This window comes from Halichoerus grypus, chromosome 13 (genome assembly GCF_964656455.1).
Source record: "Halichoerus grypus chromosome 13, mHalGry1.hap1.1, whole genome shotgun sequence".
NCBI classification, from domain to species: Eukaryota; Metazoa; Chordata; class Mammalia; order Carnivora; family Phocidae; genus Halichoerus; species Halichoerus grypus.
The window spans coordinates 14830541-14845839 of record NC_135724.1 but is presented as its reverse complement, the minus strand read 5'-3'; the positions used below and the strand labels follow the sequence as shown (position 1 = coordinate 14845839).

General features: G+C 39.5%; 1 long non-coding RNA gene across 6 annotated transcripts in view; it reads left to right on the top strand.

Annotated features, from left to right (window-relative positions):
• Positions 1-15299, top strand: part of LOC144379767 (uncharacterized) — a 65461-nt gene that overhangs the window by 23020 nt on the left and 27142 nt on the right. For 2 of the 6 annotated variants that reach the window (XR_013443135.1, XR_013443136.1), the window contains exon 3: positions 3211-3378. The exons of the other annotated variants lie outside the window; for them this stretch is intronic. This is a non-coding gene — a long non-coding RNA (uncharacterized LOC144379767). The remainder of the gene's footprint in view (positions 1-3210; positions 3379-15299) is intronic. 6 annotated transcript variants of the gene reach the window in all.

Sequence of the window (15299 nt, the reverse complement as noted above, 5' to 3'; positions counted from 1 at the left end):
TCTCTCTCCCTCTCCCTCTGCTCCTCCCCCACTTAAGCGCGTGCTCTCTCTCAAATAAATAAATAAATAGATAAATAAATAAATAAAATCTTTTAAAAAAACACCAAACAAACAAACAAAAAACAAAGAACAAAAAAGTGTCCTGTATGGAAAGCCAAGGGAGTAGAGAAATTTTAGAAAGATGGAGAGGTCAACAGGGTCATATACATAGAACCGTCCAGTAAGATAAGGCAGAAAGTGACTGCTGGGGTGACCTTTGCAAAAGCAATTCCAGTTAAATGGTGCCACTGAATGTAAGACAGAAGAAGAGAGAAAGGGAAAAAAGGAAAAGCCAACTTCCCATGAAAACTACTGAATTAATGATGAATCTAGTGTTTTTGTCTTGGGTCTATAGGTCTGAACAATAGTGCCCAGAATATGAGCTTCACATGGATAAGCTAATATTCATCATTAATTCAGTAGTTTTCAGGCACATATTTCCAAATGTAGCAACTAATAATCAAAGTGGGACACTTTGCACTTTGCTTTCCAAGCCAGTTTACAGACAACAGAGGTAACGAAATGATTGGTAAAATAACTGAGTGGGACGGAACTAGACACAGCCAGAAAGGAACGCAGCTTGGGCTGATAGTGAAATTTTAACAATAACAGAGGGAAAAAGAAACTGTTCGATTCTGTTGCTTACAATTGTTCCACAAAAGAGATTGATCTTCAGAGTGAAACCACCTTACCAAGAAATGAAATTAAAATCACCAACAATTGGATAAACGAACATGCCTGTCCTGTCATGTAAGGACACATTACTTATGCAGCAATTTTGCCAAAAATGTTTAACCAAAATGTGATCATGAGGAAACAATCAGACCAATACAAATGGAGGAACATTTTGAAAAACAATGGGATTGATCTCTTCGTAAATCTTCAGTGTCATGAAAGACGTAAGAGGCAGGGAAATTTCTAGACCAGAGAGGTGTGACAACTAAATGCCACATACCACGTTACTCAGATCCTGTTCCAAAGAACATTACTGTGATGATGGGGGAAATTTGAATACAAACCACATATTAAATAATATGGTAATGATAACTTCTTGAGAGTGATAAACATACTGTTACATTAAAAAAGTCCTTCTCTGTGACTGTCTTCCTCATTCTCAATAGTTCTGCAAAATTATATAGATGTATTATTAAAAAAAGAAGTAATAGGCCCAAAATAAAGTCACTTGTTCTAAGCCCCACATGAACAAACCAAAACTTAATACCTAACCTAATACTGTTTTCAGCCTCTCCCAGGAATGTCGCTTTTAACCAGTCAAAATATCACTACACAGAGTACTTTTTTTTTAAGATTTTGTTTATTTATTTATTTATTTGAGAGAGCGAGAGTGTGTGTGTGAGTGAGGGAGCACAAGTTGGGGAGGGGCGGAGGGAGAGGGAGAAGCAAACTCCCCTGCTGAGCAGGTAGCCCCATGCAGGGCTTGATCCCAGGACCACAGGACCATGACCCAAGCCAAAGGCAGCCACTTAACCAACTGAGCCACCCAGACACCCCTACACAGAGTACTTTTTAAGTACAAATGAGAAAAGATAGTTTTTCTGGTTAGTACTAGTGAGGTAATCTACCTCATAGACCCCTGCCTTCCCCGGAAGGAAGGTGACTTTGCCTGAAATAATCTTTTCTTTTGTTTATGACTTCCTTGTCCCACCCCTTTAAAAACCTTCCATTCTGTACAGTTCTTTGGAGATCCTTTCTACTTGCTAGATGGTATGCTGCCCAATTCATGAATTATGGAATAAAGCCAATTAGAACTTCAAATTTACTCAGGTGAATTTTGTTTTTTCAATAGGACATTATGCATTATAACCTTCAGCAAAATTCTGTTTTAAAAATAGTTAGCAAGAACTTAGAAGAAGAAATCATGTTTACTAGAAGCCAGCTCCATGTTTACTAAATTAAGTTGGACTAATTTTTGAAAGCTTAGAAAACAAGATATTTCAGGGAAATGGAATAGAATTTAGTGGGTTTTTTTCAAAAGTCAAAAAAGACAATTAATGTCTATCTTAATATCATGTAGACAAACTAAAGAAATATGAGTTGAATGGTCATATGACAGAGTGAATTCAATCTTATCTGAATAGACATAATTCAAAGGATTGACATCGGCCTGTAGGGAGCTCCTACAATTAAGATACAGGATTCTAGCCATCAACTGGATAAGAACATGAATGGCATGGTAATAAAGCCTGTTAGTGATAATGGGAAATACTCTCAGTGACACAGATATGAACCCCAAAGATCTTGATGAACTAAATGGGTCAAAACCAACATGATATTTGAAGTTCCATTATTATCCATTAGTCATTAATACATGCATTTTGAACATGTGCCAGGAACTGGAAATAAAAAGGTAAACAAAAAGGTCATGGAACTCTTAATCTCGCATGAAAATTTACATTTAAAACAGTTACAAGTGAGGGGCGCCTGAGTGGCTCAGTCAGTTAAGTGGTCAACTCCTGATCTTGGCTCAGGTCATGATCTCAGAAACCTGAGATCGAGCCCCATGTCAGGCTCTGCACTCAGCGGGGAATCTGCTTAAGGATTCTCTCTCTCCCTCTCCCTCTGCCCCTCCCCCTGCACGCTCTCTCTCTCTCTCTCTCTCAAATAAATAAATAGATCTTTTAAAAAAAAAGTTACAAGTGAGATAAGTTCGTGAAAGTGGAAGCACAGAGCCTTGGAAGGGTGTATGAGAGACAGAATAGAAACAGAAAATCAGGAAAGGCTGCCCATGGAAGGCAATGCATGCATGGAAAATTTTAGGGTGCTCTGGGAATAACCAATCAAATGAGAAGGCATCACAATGGAGGGCTAAGGGGAATTTGAGCTGGAAAAAGAAGACTATACCAGCCTGTTAGAGGGAGTACATGTACAAAGGCCCTAAGCAGACATGGCCCTGGCAGTCACCAGGTGAGAGTAATCCAGTATACTTAGAGCAGAGAGAGCAAGAGGAGACAACCCCAAAGAAATATAGGATGTAATAGACAATCCTAACAGCTGCATAAGTCAAAAAGGGTTATAGGTTTAATTGACTCTAATTTCAGTATGATTCAATAATGAAATGTAGTTCTTCACACAATACAATACCCAGGACAAGGACAGTGAGGTCCTGTTGTGCTCATGTCTAATCACGCCCAACTTTAAATCTGTGCTTAGTTCAAATACATTCAGAGCAATATGTATGTTGAAGCCAACTGAAATCCTGACAAACTGTTGAAGAAATTGGAAGTAGGTCACCTAAAGAGAAGAGGGAAGATTCCAGGAGGCATGATAACTACCTTCAAATATCTGAAGGGCCATCGTGTGAAACAAATACAACAGCTGGTATGTATTTACCAAGAGTTAATGAATGGGGGGGTCCTAACAATGCACATTTAGTTCAATCTTAGGAAGTCTCCTAATAGATCCTGGCTGAAGATGGAACGGCTGTCTGGGGAAATGCTGAATCTCCCAGGCTGACTGATAAATAGACAAGGAATTTATAGAGAGAATTCAAGTCCTTGAACTAGATAATTAATAGGCCTTCTTCCAATCCTGATAATCCATAATTCTACAACACTGCCATTTCCATTACATTGGCAACATACTAAAGAGCTATTCAAAATGTTCTAGTAGGAAGAATTTGAACAGGGCCAAACTGATAGATCTATAAAAATAAATCTTAAAACCAACATCTGTACCACAAAGTTAAGACTGAATCTTAAGGGGTGCCTGGGTGGCTCAGTCGGTTAAGTGTCTACCTTCAGCTGAGGTCATGATCCCAAGGTCCTGGGATCAAGCCCCGTGTGGGGCTCCCTGCTCAGCAGGGAGCCTGCTTCTCCCTCTGTCCCTCCCCCTGCTCATGCACTCTGTCTCTCTCTCATATAAATAAATAAAATCTTAAAAAAAAAAAAAAGACGGCATCTTAAAAGTAACTTCAAAAAATAAAACCTCAAAATGTAAAATAAAGGCAAACCTCATTTTTGAGATGAAGGTAGCCTAGCCATTAAGAACATGGACTTTAGAGCAGACCTGTGTGGCTCTGAACAAATTTCCCAGCCCCTCTGTGTCTTGGTTCTTTATCTATATAATGAAGAGAATTTTTTAAAGTACTTGGCTTATTTAAAAAAATAATAAAATAAAAATAAATAAATAAATAAGGGCGCCTGGGTGGCTCCACCATTAAGCGTCTGCCTTCGGCTCGGGTCATGATCCCAGGGTCCTGGGATCGAGCCCTGCATCGGGCTCCCTGCTCAGCAGGAAGCCTGGCTCTCCCTCTCCCACTCCCCCTGCTTGTGTTTCCTCTCTCGCTGTGTCTCCCTCTGTCAAATAAATAAAATCTTAAAAAAAAAAAAATAAAGTACTTGGCTTTTGGGATTATTGTGGGAATTAGTGAGTTAACAAATTTAAAGTGCTCAGAACAGTGCCTGGCACAAAGTAAACACTATAGAAGTGTTTGATATCTGTGTCAATCATAGTAGTTAGATGAGAGATTCTGGGGTCAGACAAAGTTGGAGCAAATCCAAGTTCCAAGGCTAACTAGTTAGGTGACCTCTCCCTCCCTATAAAATGGGGATGAAATGATCTACCCGTCAAGGCTGTTTCAAATATCAGAAACCATCCTGGCCAGCATAATCAACTGCAGATTTAGTACAGGGCATTAGGAGTTTACAAAAGTCTGTAAGAGAGGGCTGGAAGGGCACGTTCTGGACTGAGCTCTCAGGATAATATCACACCACTGGTCCTCCACTGGAGTTGCTGTCTCTGGCATAATTTGGGATCGAGAATCAGGAACCCACTGTCCCAACTGCTAAGTCTGCACCACTTCGCTAGGATCTGGAAATCCTAACCTGCTACCATAACTGTGGACTTCCAGAACATACCACCAGAAAATGGGTGCCTACATTCTACGTCTCTACAATGAGCCTGTTGTCATTGCTGCAAAACAAATGTCTCCACCACAGTACTTGCCAAGGCAACAGAGGTAGACTTCATCTCATATCTGGATTCCAAACAGCATGGGGGACCATCAGAGTTCAGTTCACCACAAACCTGAGTTGTAAGAAAGACTGAAAAATGCAGACTTAACTTTTCAGCGATAGCAGCAACCTAACATTGTAAAAGGGAGCCGGGGTGGAAATAAAAGAGCTAATCTGCAGTATCTATCATCCTATCTCTTATCAATAGGGTCACAATCAGGATATAATGACAGCATTTAGTCCCCTGTTTGGCAGATAGGAATCATTCAGTTACTAATTGACTTCTAGTATAAATCTGGCTGAGTAAGAATTACCTTTCCATTTCTCATCCCAAAAGTCAAGAAAAAAAAATGAACACAAAAACTTAAAACTCCATTTTCAGTAAAACTAAGAGAAATATACAATCCATTGACTCATAAACATGCATAAAGCCTTCCAAAATTAGCACAAATAAAACGCAAGCCACAGAGCAAGTCAGGCAGACAGGAAATGGTGGAACATAAAGTGCTGACAATGAAACCTCACACTAAAGAGCAAAAGGAAATACCTGGTTTGTGAAAATGGGTGCAGAAATGGAAGTGAGGGAAGCTGACAAAATGAACTCTCCTAGATGACTTTCATTTTATTTTGAGAAATAGGGAGAAAGGTACCCCAATGATTCACTTTCAGGAGCTACAGTTGCAAAAAGTGGCAGCAGAGCAGGTGAGGGCTTTTGGGTTGAGAAGCCTGGAAGGCTGCCATGACACCAGACACACACATGCATGCACACACATGCACATGCACACACACACACACAGAAACCCTATACAAGGAGACAATTAGGGAAAATTCAAATCATTCAATGAGTAATATAAAAGAAATTCCCACAGAATCAATACGAAAATACGATAAGTGAAAAATCTGGGGAGGGGGGAGGGGAGAGTATATTTTACCATTAGGTGAAGAACACTTCCCAGAAAATGAGCAGATAAAAATAACTAAATAATAATTTGACAAGAATTTAAAAAATAAGAATTCAATAAAGTAATCACCTGTTATGGGCTGAATTGTGTCCCCCACCAAAATTCATACATTGAAGTCCTAATCCCTAGTACTTCAGAATGTGACTGTGTTTGGAGATAGGCCCTTTAAAGAGGTAAAGCTAAATGAGGTCACTTGGGTGGGCCCTAATCCAATATGACTGGTGGCCTTACACGGAAAGGACATAAGGACAGACACACACAGAGGAAGAACCATGTGAAGACAGAGGAGGAATATGACCATCTATAAGCCAAGGAGAGAAGCCTCAGAAAAAATCAACCCTACTGACACCTTGATCTTGGACTTCTAGCCTCCTGATTGTGAGAAAGTGAATTTCTGTTGTTTAAGCTGCTCAGTCTGTGATACTTTGTTCTGGCAGCCCTAGCAAACTAAAACTTCACCTCTAAGAAGAAAGATTACAAGGGAGAAATGCCAAACTCAGGTAAGAGATGATGAGAAAACAGAAGAAACTGAAATTTGAGCTGATGGAACTCCGTAAGAAAAAGGGAGGGGATAAAGGCCACAGTGGAATAACCAAAAAACAATGAACAAATAGAACCTACAGAAAACATTGTTAGGGACATATAGGACAGAAATAATAAGATGAACAAAATTCAGAGGAAATAAGGAAAAGGTTTTAAAGGGTTAGAGAGAAGATGGTTATGGAAAGCAGTCAAACCAAATCTAAAACGTGCATAATCGGAGATGCTAAAGAACACCAAGACAATTCAACACAATAAAGTTAAAGCACACAATTCGAGAAAGTTTCCTGACTCTCCACACCAAAGGGCTCACCATGTACCTGTCAGTATGGTTAGCAAGGTACATCCCAGTAAAGTTACTGGAGTATAAAGATAAAGATAGACTCCTGGAGCAGTCAGGCAAAAAGATGGAAGTTGTTCACAAAGGAAAAGTTGCAAAGTGATCTCAAATTTCGCTACAGCAATACACAATACCAGAAGTGGGGCAACACTAACAGGTAGTCAAGAAAAAGAGTATGAATTGAGGATTACGTGTGCATCTGCTCATGGAAACTTGAGGTGCAAAGCTGCAGACAAACACGCAAGTGTGCAAGGGGCACAACACACACAGGTCCTTCTTGGGCACGTGAGCAGAAAACCAACTTTAGTCAACCAAGAAATGCCTAGGAAAGAGAAAGTAACAGCTGGCAATGAGAACGGAATATACTTAATGGTAAAATTAAGACTAAAACAAATGTGAAGATTAAGGTGATAAAAGAAAATGAAAATATTACATCTCCCCACGATGTAGTAATCATACAACTACTAGGAGAAGAAATAGGTTAAAAGGTAGGATGTACAGGAAGTTCATTGTTTCACCTGTGTAGTTAACAGTCAAAGGACTTCATTCAATAATGCCATTAAAATGATAAAATATAAGTATGGTTAACAACACAATGTAAACACTAAGAAAATACTAATAATTAAAATTGAGTTGTTAAAAAAGAAAGAAAATGGAAAAGGAAACACGGCTATTCATTGTAGAAATCAATAAATATTGACTAAAGAAACACAAGACTAAGACTGTTATTATATAAAGATTTAATTATAAAGGTAACCACTAGAACAAAAATATAAACTCCTCTAAACTCTGTAAGAAAAAACCATATACCCCTACAAGCTAAAAGGCCAAGAGGGAACATAGTTAAGACTTTGAAAACATTACAAAACAGAAAATATTACAAAAAGTAGCATGACAAAACTAAGATCAAATACAACTTTTGTGTCCAATCTATAAATGTAAATAAGTTTAATTCATGTATGAAAAAGGAAAAAAATTACTCTTTAACACTAGATCACAAAGGGACACCCAACCCCTGATTCTTATGAAAGATAAATTAAAACAAAATGAGACAGAAAGATTGAAAACAAAACAATGGGCAGAAGTATACTGGTAGATGAACGTCCAGCTGTGGCTAGCTGAAGAGGTTAGCAAATCTTCACACACGCACACACACAAAATCTTAACTGGTCTAAACTGTCAAAAATAACTATTCCAGGGCTCTGGAAATAGACCTAACTCAGACAACACATTGGAAGAGTACTTGATCCTGAAGAACTACTATAGTTTCAGGTAAGAACAGTCTATGGCCTCATTGCCTAGGGTTGGTTGTATACCCAACCCCAACTCAACAGACAAGAGTAGTGGTCTTACCAGCATTGAGACTGCTGGAAAATCAGCCACTCTGATCTGAAAAGGGCTGGACTGGGGGTGAGGAGGTAAGGGTAGGGAACTCATGGCTTTCTCCCTAAAAATCATGGGCCTCAACAGGAAGTAATAAGGAAAAAACTATCTCTTTTCTAGCTTGATGTTGTGCTCAAGATGGAATAAATGCTGGAAATGAGAGAGTCACAGAAGGGCTCAATAAGTTCTCCCTCCACACATCCTTGGCCTGCAAGACACAGGGATGTACAGGGGAAACCCAAGAAAGCCCAGTGGTAAAGAAAAACCAAAAGAGATTTAAAAATGGCTGACCTCTGCACTTCCAACATCAGCAGAGGGTTGAAGTCTTACTGGCTCAGTGTTTGAGCACAGCCTTTGCCCAAGTCACTGGCTGACCAATAAACTATGCAGACACAGGAGCCACCTCTCTAAAGCCTGGCTAACAAGCAAAAAAGAGAATAAATAAACTGACCAGATATAAAAGTGTCTGCACACAATGGGGGAAATAAGATGCCACAGATTAAGTTCAGGGAATTTATAAAAAAAAAAAAAAAAACAGAAAAAGAAACAAACAAAACAAATCAGAATCCTGAGTTGCTACACAATGTTAATTAAACTGTCTAGGGTTCATTCAACCAAAAATTACAAACGCGCAAAGAAAAAGAAAGTGTGACCCATACTGAGAGGAAAAAAATCATTTAAAAAAATCTCCAGGTAGATGGAGACGTTGGATTTATTAGACAACAAATTTCAAAGCATTTATTATAAATACTTGGAAGAATTTTTAAAAATATGGTAATGGTAACTCAACAAATAGAGAACCCATAGGAAATATAACCCATATTTTAAAAATGGAAACTCCAGAGTTAAAAAGTAGAATAGCCAAGGGGCACCTGGGTGGCTCAGCATCCAACTCTTGGTTTCAGCTCTGGTCATGGTCTTGGGGTCACGGGACTGAGCCCCAATTCGGGGTCCGTGCTCAGTGTGGAATCTGCTGGAGATTCTCTCCCTCTCCCTCCCTTTCCCTCTCTGCCCCTCCCCTGGCTCATTCTAACTAAATAAATTAATAAAATCTTTAAAAAAAAAAAAAAAGTAGAATAGCCAAAATGAAAAATTCATTACATGGGATCAACAGCAGATTGGAGATGAGAGAATAAAGTATGAATGAACAATAGAACAATAAAAATTACCCAATCCAAAGAACAGAAAGGAAAAACACTGAAGAAAAATGAACAAAACCTCAGAGACCTGAGGGTCAAGATTAAGCATGTCAACATATATGCAATGGGAATCCCAGGAAAAGAGAGATAAAAGGACGGAAAAACTATCTGAAGAGACAATGGTTTTAACCTTTTCAAATTTGCTAGAAAACATTAATCTACATATCCAAGAAGCTCGACAACATTCAGATAAACACAAAGATATTCACACCTAGACACATCATAACGAAACTTGTGAAAGACAATGACAATAAAAAAAAAAGCAAGCAAGCAAGAAATTTTGAAAGTAGGAAGAGAAAATCAACTTATCATTTAAAGGGAATATAATATGAATAATGGCTGACTTCCCATCAGAAAGTATAGGGGCAAAAATTCAGAGGAATCACATAATCAAAGTGCTAAAGAATAAAAACTGCCAACTAAGAATTTTATCTCCAGCAAAATCAGCCTTCAAAAATGAATATGAATATGAAATAGTGACATTCCCAGAATAAAATAATGTGAGATTTGTTACAAGCTAACCTGCCCTACAAGATATACTAAAAGAAATCCATCAGGCTAAAAGGAAATAACCCTAGGTGGTAACTCATGTCCACAGGAAAGAATGAAGAACACTGGGAACAGCAGATATGTGAGTAAATATAAAAGAACAACCAACAAGGAGACACCTTAGCATCCTGACTATACTGGACTTGCATTAGCTTCTCCAGAAGCTACTTAAAGCAGCTAGTAATTCAACCCAGAAATGCGAGGGAGTTAATGTCCCCAAGAGCATACGCCAACCAATGGAAAACAAGACAGGAAGAAGCAGGAAGGTAAGTTGGTCATCTGTCCACCTCCTACCCACCCTCCCTTCGCAGAGGACTGTTCTGAGTGTAGAGTTGTAAATGCCACCTCTGTTTCCAGCTGTGTTCTTGAGAAGCTCTGGCCTCCTTAGCAGCACACTCCCTTGTAATTCTTCCGATTTCTTCCTCAGTTCACTTCCCTTTTTCCTTCATTGTCGCTTCTCCGGGATGACAACCCCCTTCCAATAAGGTCCCTTTTTTAGAGAACCAAGCTCAGAGAGTTGGTACCAGGAGTGGCTCTAGAATTCAACACTCACAGAATGGGATTTCTTCACAGAAAGCTGAATCAGCAACCTGTCTGGAAATAATAGGGAGACCTCTCTGGTGGACAGGGTGGTAGTAATAGTAATAATTATTATTATTTGCTATTATCCTGCACCATGATCTTTCACTTAACAGTGTATTTTTGATATCTTCAATATCAGTGTATAGTGAACTTTCTCATTCTAGTTTTTGTTTCCTCTTATTAACAAGAGTCAATTTCTAAGTTACCAGAATATTTATTTATTTTTATTCATCATCCAACAAATATTTATTGATTCTCTCACTGTGTGCCAGAATCTATGCACAACACTTGAACTACCTGAATGGGAAACAGACAACCACCTCCTGGGGGAAAAAAAAAGTCCTTTTCCTCAAAGAGCTAACAGCATAGTAAGAGAGCAATGTTTATTTATTTTATTTTTTTTTTAAAGATTTTATTTATTTATTTGACAGAGAGAGAGAGAACAAGTAGGCAGAGCATGGGGCAGAGGGAAAGGGAGAAGCAGGCTCCATGCTCAGCAGGGAGCCCAATGCGGGACTCAATCCCAGGACCGTGGGATCATGACCTGAGCCCAAGGCAGACACAACCGACTGAGCCACCCAGGCGCCCCATAAGAGAGCAACGTTTAAACAGACTCGGACATGCCTATGGGATGATGAAAGCAGAGGTATTGATTCCTGACATGCAATGGTGCCACAATGTCTAGAACTTTCACCCACAGTTAATTGGGATGAGGTACAGGTAGAAGGTAAGGCACTGGGCTACCAAGGGGCCCGATGTATGGAATAGGTATGGGGCCAGGATGATGACAAGGACTGTGGAGAGGGTTGTCTGCTTTTCAAGGAATTGAAATGAAAGAAAGCAAGAAAGCAAGAAAGAAAGAAAAAGAAACTGATAGGGTCAGCAGTGCAAATAGCACAGACAATAAAAATAGAAGATAATATAACAAAATCAGAAATAAAAGAGCTCTTCCAACACACACACACACACACACACACCAGGGGTTAGCTAATTCTAACATCAGGCAGTGCCTTAGCCCAAGGAGAGAGCAAGACTCAAATAGATCACACTTTTCACCTCAGATTCCCATAATCTGCCATGAAGGTCAGAAAAGATTATCTAGAGTGTTCAGTACGAGTACAGGCTGTCCTGGCCTTCCAGAACTATGCAGAACAGATGAGGTATTATGCTGGGTGGAAGTCTGGACCTACACACATGCACACACACACACACACACACCCCGCACGTACACACCAGAAGTTCACTTGGAATTACAAGGGTGGTGGTGAATATATAACAATTTGTTCTAGCCCCACACCTTCTGAGGGCCCTGCCTCTTCTATAATTGTGCTCCTCCTCTCCTTCAGGTTCAAGCACGATCCATTTCCAAGTGATGACCTCAGTTCTCACTTCACTTTAGCTTCCCTCCTCCTTCATTTCTGAGCACCCGCAGTCTTGGATAAACAGGATTGCCTGCAGAAAGTTCCCCATCCAGATCGTCCTGGGCTTGAGGATGGAATCCAGATATAAATAGGCCAACTGAATTATGGGCAGAGAAGTAAAGAACAAAATGGCTTTGGCCTAGAGTAGCAGAAAACAGATCCAGGAATTTTGCAAGGATGGTTTTTGCACAGATTTAAGAGCTAGATTTATTTGAACCCAAAAGTTATTTCCTAAATAGTTCTACAGATCGTAACAACCTCTCTAAAAAATGAAGTAGCTGGTTTTTTTTTTCATAGCAGAGCTATAACTTCCCAATATGCCCTGGCTTCAGCTACTTTTGTATGTAACCAGGGCTCTCAATAAATATTTGCTGAATAGTAAATAAATGGGTGAATGCTTGCAGTTCTGATTAGACAGATTATAGCTGTTGGTCCTTTCATGGCAGTTGAAAGAGATAACAATGTCGTTTTGAATTATTTTGAGACTACATCTCTGGAATTATGGACAGGGGAGGACTCAAACCTGATGTGCCAAAAGATTGCATCAAAGAACTGGATCCATTGGAACTAGCGACTTCACTGAGGACTTCCGCACCAACACATCCACTCTGGGGTGTGACTGAAGCTTACAAAATCAGCAAAGTAGAGATGTGGGTGGTTCCTGGCCCTACTTTAGCTTCTCCCTACAATTCATATGTACACCTTCCTCCCAGCTCCCCACATAGACTCAGGCTATCTTATTCCTTAACCTCCTGGACTTGCCATTTTTCTCTCTTTTTTTTTTTTTCAGTTTTCCTTCCTCTAATTCCTATTTTACTTATTTTGATGTGAAAGTCTGAATCTTCTCTACCTTCTCTCTCCTTAAGATCTCTGCTCTGCTCTCAGTCAGTTAGCCAGTCATCTGCCCATCCTAATGGGGTTTTCTTTTCATGAGGTATTCACTGCATTACTGGCCCATAGCTATGGGTTTTTGCTTAGGCCTCTGGCAGCTAGTCTTTCCCAAGTAAGCCCTGGTTCACACCAGGTCCATGGTCAACAGGACTATTGGCAAGCTAGACAGCCCTCTAAAACAATGGAAAGGGCAATAACTGTATAGCACATGAGCCCAAATGTTGCACCGTTCTAAATGTGACAATTCTGAGGAAAACACATAAATCTAACCAGTAATTAAGAATGGATTATAAAGCCTCTTGCTGACAGTACAAAGCTTTACTTGTTAGGAAAATATCTGTTGATAAAGTATCTATTGACAAGAGACCCTGCATTGGAAAACTTTAGGCTGTCAAAAATCCACCAAAGATCTCTATCTTTTTTTTTTTCTAGTTGACATCCATTGTCATACATAATTACCAAAAAAAAAAAAAAAAGTTTTTCTTATGATGAGAACTTTTTAGATCTATTCTCTTAGCAACTTTCAAATATGTAATACGGTATTATTAGTTATAGTCACCATGACGTACATTATATTCCCATGACTTGTTTATTTTATAACTGGAAGTTTGTACCTTTCACCCTCCTTCCCCCAGGGACACCAAGAAAGCACATCTCTATAGCCCTCCAACGTCAGTATGACAGCCGGTCCTTCAGAAGAGTGGTAGGTTAGCATAGCGGTTAAGTGTGCAAGCTCTCAACCCAGAACCTAGGTTTGAGTTCCAGCTCTGTTGCTTACTTGGCAAAGTTACTTAATTCTCTTTGCCTCAATTTCCCCAGTCATAAAATGGAGATAACAGCAGCACCTCTTAAAAGTGTTTTTGTGACACATAAATGAGTTAATACACGTAAAGCACCCAGAATTAGAGGTTGGCGCTCAGTAAGTACGGGCATCTGATTCCATCCAGGAAATATCTATTAAGTCTGTACTACAAATACAGTGCTGTGTGTTAGGAAATGGAAATATAATAGTGAACGAGACACAGTGTCTGTTCTCCAAAAGCTTGTAGTCTAATGGCTTCATAGGAGATTATTTTCTTATATTAAAATAATATCTAAGCACCTGGCAATCTGTCACAAACACTACAACTATTTCTAGGACACTATGACCATGAAAAAGATGAGTCCTTTTTCATAAGAAATCTTGAAAGCAAATGGGAAAATTGCAGTTATTATTTGTGCCCATCAATGAACTACAGAATATTTCATTTAGACCCAAATGTTTTTCACCTTAGTCACTTGGAGAATTTTCTAAGTCCCTACTTCCAGAGGAATCTATGAACCAAGTTCAGGGATTCAAATGCTAATTCTTTATACTGCTGCCAATTTCTCACTGCACCTAAACTTATAAAAAACAGAATGCAATCGGTATATCAACCCAAAATTTGTGCAGGTCTTGAGAAAAAGAGATAAAATTTCACATAATCCAGCTTCAATGGGAGAAATCCCTAGATTCAGACATAGAGCTCTGATTAACATAGTTAGAGAAAGAAAGCTGCTAAGTTAAATTAGGGAAGACGACATGACTGAAACCTCTGAATCCAGCACATCCCTCCTTGAAATTATTAAAATTATAATTACAAAAATGAAAATGACTGAAATCCACTTATCTTCAGGGACTGGTTTACAGATTATTCCATAATAGGCTTACCAAATGACTGCAGCAACCAAAGCTGTGACAGGGTCATAGTAAATAAGCCTCCCACCTGCAATCTCCAAAGACGTAAGAAATCATTTCTTTCAAATATCATAATGTCCAAATGTGCTAAATTGTGACAGATGTTAGTATCTGAGAACCAAGTTAAAGGAAACACAAAATTGTGCTCCTCAGCAACCTTTCCCTGCCTACAGACAAACCCATTTGCTGTAAGAGATGTTATAATACCTCTCTAGTGGTAACTGTCCTGTAAGAGCAGAATCCTTCTGTAAGACCAAGTGTTGGGGTGTTGAAACTGTAATACTGCCAGTTCCAAACTGCTTAAGGATTCTCTATGCTAATTTGCTCAGCAGCAGAAATAGCGAGTCTGTAGCCTAAAGGGAGAGTGTAGTGGCCTTGGGAGGAGAAAGGATGGTGCACAAGACAAAGAGGTGAGGATCAAAAGAAACACTCAAGGAGACTGGGTATGAAGGAGGGAAATTGGCCTGTCACCCCCAAACTGAACACTTGGAAAAGTGCAGAAGGCCTCCCCACCCTGTCATCAGAGCAGCACAGAGTTCTTGAGCTAGCTTGACAGGGATGCTCTGGAGTCTGCACATAGATGAGCAGAGAGACACATGGGTTCCCTTGTCTGGCAAATTTTGAAGGGAAGCAACAAGTCCTAACCACAAAACAGAAATAGAGGGCAGCAGTGGGTCAGTCGCAACTGCCCCGATGGGAGTAC